A 9,563-nucleotide genomic window follows, 5' to 3' on the forward strand; every position below is an offset into this window, starting at 1 on the left:
CAAGGGACAAAGAAATGGGCCCTCCCATACATTGCTGCTGCTGCTGCTGCTGCTAAGTCATTTCAGTCGTGTCGACTCTATGCGACCCCACAGACGGCAGCCCACCAGCCTCCCCCATCCCTGGGTCTAAATTGACACTAAACAATACATTAAAACACAAAAAATCATAGTCTATTGTGTACATGGCCACAGTACTAAGAACCTCAGTGTAACAAAACTAGAGATTAAAATCAAGGCTATAATGGGAAAAGGCTGGAATGGAGCAGAGTTTAAAAACTGCAATACTAAAATTATTTTCACTGCGTGAAATTTCAAAAGGTATTTTTATTCACCTAAGTACAATTTGTTATTTCAAGCTACAAATAAATGTATTCAACAAATGTCAAAAAGATTACCTTCATAGACTGTTTACTATAATGTAGCACTATTATAAAACAGAGAGACTGAACAATCCCATGTGCCCAGAAACTATGGTCTACTAAATAACTTTCATTTTAAAGAGAATATCATTAGGGAATTTTAAAAAGACTTTAAGCTAGATAAAAGCACTACGTGAAAAATTTGTGAGATGCAGCTACAGCTATATTTAGAAGGAAACATTTTGATATTAATAATAAAATAATAATGTTGAAAATTTTTATGTGCCATGCATTTGTTAAAGTTTTTCTATTTAACTTTCTAATTATATTTTTATTATACTATAAAATATATACCAGTGAAAATAAAACATATATTTTTCAGAGAATATTCATTTTTAGGAAGCCAACACCTGGGCATAAAACACACCTTGTGAAAGAATATTTTCCCAAAACCTTAGAAGCTTCCTGTGTGCCCCTCTTCCAATCACATCCCCTCCCCCCAAGCCCATGAAAGGGACCCACTGTCTTGATTCTGACTTCGTAGTTGTTCCACGTATGTATACATTACACTGCTTACTTTTGGCTGCTCCTTTAACTTTACCTAAACAGAATCAAATTGCATGTATTCTTTTGTGGCCTGATTATTTTGCTCATCACTCTCTTCCAGTTCATCCATATTGCGGCATGTAGCTATATATGTTTTCACTGCAATATCATCTAAACACACAATTATACATTCTACTGATGAGAAATGCTTGGATCATTTTCATGAACACACTTATACTTGTCTTCTGGGGCACATGTGCAAAATTTTCTCCAGGTTAAATATCCAGAACCAGTGGATTCTAGAATTTGCACATATTTGAGTTTACTAAGTAATGCCGAATTACTCTGCAAAGTAGATGAGCCAATTTACATTCTCACCAGTAGTGCTTGAGAAGTTCCTATCACACCATATTCCCTTTTGCCCCGTTTTATTTATTTAAAATGAATTCTGGGGACCTCCTTGGTGGTCCAGTGGTTAAGATTCCACGCCTCCTTTGCACTGGGCATGGGTTTGATCCCTGATCTGGAAAGTTTCACATGCCCTGCATTGTGGCCAAAAAAAAATACAATGAATTGTTTTTAAAAATACATTTTTATTGGGGTAACATTGGTTTATAACATGTTTCATGTACATATTATATTTCTATTTCTGTATATCCTATAGCTGCATCACTTTTCATTTTATTTTTTTTGGTGGTGCTGGATCTTCAACTGCTGTGCATGGGCTTTCTCTAGTTACAAGGAGCGGGTGCTACTCTTCATTGCGGTGCACAGGCTCTAGGCTCTTGGGCTTCAGGAGCTGGCGGCTCGCGAGCTCTACAGCACTGGCTCAGTAGTTGCAGTGCACAGGCTTCGTTGCTCCGAGGCATGTGGGGTCTTCCAGGATCAGGGACGGAACCCATGTTTCCTGCATTGGCAGGTAGATTCTCAACCCTAGACCACCAGGAAAGCAAGCCCTGTACCACATTCTTAATTCCAGGTATAATCAGACTTTATAATACTGCCAATCTCATAGGAATGTTTTTATTGTGCTTTAAATTTGCTAAATAATAATGAAGTTGAACATATTATCATGTTTACTGACATTCAGATTTCCTCTTTCACCAAGTACCTCTTCTCATGTTTTTCTCCATTTTCTGCTAGGTTCTTTCACTTTTGGTTATTTGGCAGGCATTCTCTCTATATACACTGGATATCAGTTTTTGTCAATTATATGTTTTGCAATTGTCTTTAACCAGTTTATGACTTGTGCCTTTAAGTTTTTATGGTAGCTTTCGAGAAAAGAAACTCATTTTAACAATCTTTTCTTTTACCCTATCTGTATGCATATTTCTGCATACAAACACATGTGACTATGCTTTATTTTGCTTTTAGCATGTATGTTTGACGGTGGTCTATTTTAGGAAATTCTTCCCATTGTGGATAATACAAAGATATTTTCTCTGGAATTTATCTGTGTATGGTGTAAAGTAGGAGTCCTAGTCCATTTGTTAAAATATGGGCACCTAATTATCTGGGCTTCCTAATGATCTGGGTGGCGCTAGTGCAGGAGACATAAGAGAAACGGGTTCAATCCCTGGGTCTGGAAAATCCACTGGAGGAGGGCATGGCAACCCACTCCAGTAGTCTTGCCTGGAGAATCCCATGGACAGAGGAGCCTGGTGGGCTACAGCCCCTGGGGCCACAAAGAGTCGGACACAACTGAAGTGACTTAGCACTCACGTAGCATGCATCCAATTAATATTTACTGAAGGAAAAAACTATCCTTTCTCCACTGATTTGAAAACCAACTTGTTATATATGGAGAGTCATGTGGTTTTGTTTCTGGATTCTCTATTTTGCTCTGTTGGTCTATTTGTCTATCCCTGCAACAATACCATCACCTAAATTCAACAGCTTTACCAGTCATTATATCTATGAAGACTATTTCCCCAAACCTATCATTCTTCAAGAGTGGACCAAGGGCTTCCCTGGTGTCTCAGTCGTAAAGAATCCGCCTGCCATTGCAGGAGATACAGGTTTATCACTGATCCAGAAGATCTCACAAGCCGAGGAGCAACTAAGCCTGTGTGCCACAACTATTGAGCCTGTGCTCTAGAGCCGGGGAGTCACGACTCCTGAGCCCATGCAACCTTCAGCCCATGCTCCGCAACAAGAGAAGCCACTGCAATGAGGTGTCCTCACACTGCAACTAGAGAGCAGTCCCCACTCAGCGCAACTAGAGAAAAACCTGAACAGCAATGAAGACCCAGCACAGCCAAAAGACACACACAAAGAGTGGACCATAGTTAGGCCTTTGCTCAATCGCTCAGTCATGTCCAGCTCTTTGCAGCCCCATGGACAGTAGCCCACCAGCCTCCTCCATCCATGGAATTCTCCAGGCAAGAACACTGGTGGGGGTTGCCATTTCCTACTTAGGGCCTCTGAATCTCAATATATATTTAAGAATCATTTTATCAAAGGCCTACAAAATAAAAAGGTTGGGATTTTATTTTTATTAGAATTATACCAACTTGATAAATAAAATTGGGGGAAACTGACATTCACATAATCCTTAGTCTCTCTTGTGTATCTCTCTTCACTTAAGGATCCTTTAATTTCTTTCAACATAGTTTTATCATTTTCTCCATTAGGGGCTTACAAAGCTTTTGTTAAATATATTCCTATGTGTTTTGTATTTTTCTATGCTGTTGTAAATGGCATGTTCTTAAATTTTCATTTTCTAACTGATGTTTGCTGGTATATAAAAATGCAACATGGGTTTTATAAATGGTTTTTTATATCTAGCCGACTTGCTAAATTCTTATTTCTAAAAATGATTTGTACTTTCTTTTGAGTCATCCATATAGACATTCAAGTTATCTATGGATAATCAGTTTTATTACTTGCCTCCGAACCCTAACATGTTTTTATTTTTTTACTGACTTACGATGTTGGCAAGCTCAAGTATGATGATCAATAGAATTGGTGGTAAACATTCTTGACAAGATCCCATTCTCAATGGGAATTTTTGAACTATCAGCTAATATTAAGAATGATATTTTGAAAGCAATCAAGATGTCCTGTAGTATATGAATGGATAAATAAAAATTAGAAAAACTGTGAGAGATGTTCAGTTCATTTTTCAGGGGAGTATAACCTTAAAAAAAAAAAAACTTGAGAAAACCATAATTTAAAAAGACACATGTACAGCAGTGTTCACTGCTGCACTATATTTAATAGCCAGGACATGGAAGCAACCTAGATAGCCATTGACAGACAAATGGATAAAGAAGTTGTGATGCATATATACAATGGAATATTGCTGTTGTTTAGCTGTTAAGTCATGTCTGATTCTTTGTGACCCATGGACTGTAGCCCTCCAGATTCCTCTGTCCATGGAATTTCCCTGGCAATAATACTGGAGTGGACTGCCATTTCCCTCTCCAGGAGCTCTTTCAAACCTGAGGCTCCTCACTGGTAGGCAGATTTTTTACCAAGCCACCAGGGAAGCCCATGATGGAATACTATTCAGCCATAAAAAGGAATAAAATTGGGTCATTTGTAGTGATGTAGATGAACCTAGAGTCTGCCAAACAGAGTGAAGTAAGTCAGAAAGAGAAGAACAAGCATGGTACATTAATGCATATATACAGAACTAGAAAAATGGTACTGAAGGAACCTATTTGCGGGGCAGAAATAGAGACAGAGATATAGAGAACAAACTTGTGGACACAGTTGGGAAAGGAGAAGATGGGATGAACTGAGAGAGCAGCATTGATATATATACACTACAATGTGTAAAACAGATAGCTAGTGGGAAACTGTGATAACACAGGGAGCTCAGCTGGGTGCTCTGTGATGACCTAGATGCGTAGGATGTAGGGGTGGGAGGGAGGTTCAACAGGGAGGGGATATTGTATACTTACAGCTGATTCGGACTTCCCTGGTGGCTCAGACGGTAAAGCGTCTGTCTACAATGCGAGAGACCCGGGTTTGATCCCTGGGTCGGGAAGGTCCCCTGGAAAAGGAAATGGCAATCCATTCCAGGACTATTGCCTGGAAAATCCCATGGACAGAGGAGCCTGGTAGGCCACAGTCCATGGGGTCGCAAAGAGTCAGACACGACTGAGCGACTTCACTTCACTTCACTACAGCTGATTCACGCTCTTGTACAGTAGAAACTTACACACTGTTAAAGCAATCATCCTTCAATTCAAATTTTAAAAACTGACAAGGACAATATTTAAAAGAAAATTACAGGTCAATTTCATGAATGGACAGAGACACCAACTCCCTAAATATCAGCGAATAGACACCAACTGAGAGTTTGAAAAAAATAACCCTAATACTTTTATTAAGTACTTTATCAAGAGATTATTCTAGAAATGCAAAGATAATTTAATACCAGAAGATCTATAAATTTATTTCACCACAGCAATGGAGTAAAGAAGAACCATAAAGAAGGCTCAGCACTGAAGAATTGATGCTTTTGAATTGTGGTGCTGGAGAAGACTCTTGAGAGTCCCTTGAACTGCAAGGAGATCAAACCAGTCAATCCAAAAGGAAATCAACCTTCAATATTCTCTGGAGGGACTGATGCTGAAGCTGAAGCTCCAATACCTTGGCCACCTGATGCGAACTGCCAATTCATTGGAAAAGACCTTGATGCTAGGAAAGATTGAAGGCAAAAGGAGAAGAGGGCAGCAGAGGATGAGATGGCTAGATAGCGTTACCAACTCAGTAGATGTGAATTTGAACAAACTCCAGGAGACAGTGAAGGACAGGGAAGCCTGGCATGCTGCAGTCCATGGGGTTGCAAAAAGTTGGACACAACTTAGTGACTGACAACAAGAAAATACATCTCAAAACACATGGGAAAGACATTTGATAAAGTTCAACATTCAATTATAATTTCTTTCTAAAAACAAAAAATAAAGCGAGGATAAAACAGAACTTACATAACTTTTTGAAGGCTATGGATTAATGCCCTATAGCAAACATCGTAATTAATGAAAAAAATTTGATGCTTCCTTCTCAGGCCAATAACAAGTTAACAATGTATCACCACAGATACTGTTCAACATAGTATAGGATATTCTAGCCAATGTAATTAGACAGGAAAAAGAAAGAATAAGCAAAACCACAATTTATTTTTAAAAAAGCCAATGATATAGGATAGACAAAGACCAGTGTAATAAAGTTAAAAGCCCAGAAACAAACTCATCTGTTTATGAAACTTGGTGTGTGACAGAGGTGGTATCTTGCATAAGTCAGTGGAAAAGGATAAATTATTTAGCGTACAGTGACGGAAAATTTGTACACTCTATGGAAAAAATAAAGTTGGATCCTTACCTCACATAATCTCCAGATGTGGACTCCAGATGTAATAATACTAAAAACCAAAATGTAAAAAGAAAAACTAAAATACAAAGCTAATAAAAGGTTATATAGGAGAACGTCTTCATCTTCTTGATGTAGAGAACAATTTCTTACACAATATTCTCAAAGAACAAACCAGGAAAAGTGACAGATGTTACAATAATAAAATCAAAGGTCTCCATTTAAAGAAAGTCACCACAAAGTCAGCAGGTGGGTAACAGATTGGGAGTAAATAACTGAAATGAAAATCATTGGGATAAAAAAAAAATCCCACTGGAAAGTAGACAACAGATATAAATAGGCAATTTACAAAAGAAGAAGCCAGACAGCAATACATACACATGAAGACATACTCAAACCCACTCATATTCAAAAGAACACAAATTAAATAAGGAAATACTATTTTATACACATAAAAATGGCAAAATTATAAATCCATGCAATTCAAATTATTGACAAAGGCCTAGGGAAATGGTCACTCTGTATTTCTGGTTACAATTAAAACTGCTGCAGTCATTATGGAGAAAATACCACCAGTGCTTAGAGAAATTAAGTACCAGGATATCCAATAACCCTGAACTCCTACTCCTGGCTCTATACTGCAGAGAAACCCCTGCCCAGACACACATACCAAGATATTCATGGCAGTATTGGTTGTGGTACCAATAAGGAAAATGAAAAATGAGCATATAAAGAAATACTTTAAAAAGTGATATTATTATAGCCTCATAAAGAGCTTCCCAAATGGCACTAGTGGTAAAGAACCTTCCTGCCAATGCAGGAGATGTAAGAGACAGGGGTTTGATCCCTGGTTTGGGAAGATCTCCTGGAGGAGGGCAACCCACTCCAGTACTCTTGCCTGGAGAATCCCCATGGACAGAGGAGCCTGGCAGGCTACAGTCCACAGGGTCACACAGAGTCAGACACAGGGACTTAGCGCGTGCACACACGCACACACACGCGCACACACGCGCACACAGCCTCATAAACAGAGTATGGCTTTAAAAAAAAATGAGCACTGCATCATAATACCACGAATTAAACACATTCATACAATATCATGTGCATTAAGGGAAAAAAAGGTAGAATGGAGAAACACAGAGCCAACAAAACATAGATGAGAGAATATAAATGGAAGTAGAAATAGGGAAATTAATATATAAAACAAGAGGGCTTTTGCATAGACCAATAATAATGTGCGGTGCGAATTAACTGAAAGGTAGAATTCAGTGACTGGAACGGATGGAATTTAATTCAATTCAGTAAATGTGAGACCCAAAAAAGAAAGTAAAAAAAAAATTTTATAAATCTGAGGGGAAAAAAACAGATCTGATAAACCTTTAAATGTATATACTTATAACCTTTTAAAAATTCATTACTATTGGTCTCGAACTAGCAATTTTGGTAACTCTGCCACTTGGTAAGAGTAAACACTGCCACTAGAATAAACAAAAGGATAAAAAGAGGACCGCGGCGCCCTGTGGGAGTCAGTATGGCAGCCGAGCGCAAAACTAAGTTGTCCAAGAACTTGCCGCGCGTGAAGTTCATGCAAAGGGGACTGGACTCGGAAACCAAGAAACAACTAGAAGAGGAAGAAAAGAAAATCATTAGTGAAGAGCACTAGTACTTGGATTTGCCTGAGCTGAAAGAGAAAGAGAGTTTCATTATAGAAGAGCAGAGTTTCTTGTTGTGTGAAGATCTTCTCTATGGAAGAACGTCATTCAGAGGATTTAATCCTGAGGTTGAGAAATTAATGCTTCAGATGAACACCAACAACAAAGCAGAAGAAGTTAAAGAGCAAACAGTGGAGCCCGATGTGTCAGATGAAGAAATGGCTAGAAGATATGAGACCTTGGTGGGGACAACTGGGAAAAAGTTTGCTAAGAAAAGAGACCTTGCCATTTACGAAGAAGATGAAAATGGAGACATAAAACCAGTTAAAGCAAAGAAGATGTTCTTAAAGCCCCAAGATTAAAGTGGAGGCCTTAAGATATGGCTCAGGGATGAGAGCATATTTTGGAACTCAACTCTGCAGGTTCCTCTATAGTTATTAGTGGCGTGATGTTTATTTGTAAAGAAATGTATACTTTTGGAAACATGCTGTTTTTGGAACAGACATGTGATGGATGTTATACATCCTTTGCTTAACGGTGTTCATCAAGAGTGGACTTTAAACCCTTGGTCTTCAAAATGTACATAGGTATGTGGTAGCTTCCTGAAGAATATTTCATCTCAGATTTTTTTTTAATATAACTCTCCAGTCACTGACCTTAAATTGAATTCGTGAAAACTAATACCAGTGTTTAAATTGCCCTTATGTTTATAAACATGTCAAGTCAGTTCATACATATATTTTGGAATCATGTCATGAGAATTTATTATATGTTAATTCATCAAGAACAAACTTGCCTCTTCAGGCTAAGTATTTTCATGCTACAAAGTCAATGTCAATGTGTGGAATTATGTTTTTTGTTGTTGTTTAAGCCTTAATTTTTAGACATGGTTCTATAATAAATACCTGTTTTCATATAAAAAAAAAAAGGATAAAAAGAACTAAATTTAATTTAAAAAACCCAAATGGCCAGTCATTCAAATAAAGAGTAATGTGTTCCTATGAATTACTACAGCTATTTTCCTGTTAGGCTCCATGTTATATCCAAAACACTACCACTTTACAACAAATAGAGGTTCATGTTGTAAGACTCTCACACTGTACTCCCCAATCAATTCCTCATGTTATATCCATCTTGCTTTATGAAAACATGGATGTATCACGAGTAACCCCAGAACTCCAGCCTTCTGGGGTCACATTTTCTTTAAGATTTAAAGAAAGGAGGGACTTCCCTGGCCATCCAGTGGTTAAGACTCTGCGCTCCCAATGCAGGGAACATGGGTTTGATCCTTGGTTTGGGAAACTAAGATCCCGCAGGCTGGCCAGCATGGCCTAAAAAAAAAAAAAAAAAAAAAACTAAAGAAAGGAATTCGAGCGTCTTCTTCTATGACAGGAAATTGAAGTCCTCCTGAATGTTTGAGGGTTCCCATGAGAGGCTTCTATGCCTTGGCTGCTGTGACTTGTCACATTTCACTGGTGACTACCGCTCTGTAGCTGCTCTTTGAGAACCAATGGCCAGCTTACTGCTACAGCTTAACCTTCTCACTTCTCTCAGCTAACTAATGCTGATGCTACACAGATAGGGATTTAACAGATTTCACTGCAAGTATAAATTATAACACACAAAAAGAAAACCTAAAATTATAAACTCGTCATCACAGCTCCTACAGTTCATCAGCCCAGGG

General features: G+C 38.3%; 1 pseudogene; it reads left to right on the top strand.

The window, feature by feature from the left end:
* The first annotated feature begins 7,275 nt into the window (after window positions 1-7,275).
* On the top strand, window positions 7,276-9,097 carry LOC113905125 (annotated as a pseudogene).
* Window positions 9,098-9,563: the final 466 nt, after the last annotated feature.

Source organism: Bos indicus x Bos taurus, chromosome 15, assembly GCF_003369695.1.
Source record: "Bos indicus x Bos taurus breed Angus x Brahman F1 hybrid chromosome 15, Bos_hybrid_MaternalHap_v2.0, whole genome shotgun sequence".
NCBI classification, from domain to species: Eukaryota; Metazoa; Chordata; class Mammalia; order Artiodactyla; family Bovidae; genus Bos; species Bos indicus x Bos taurus.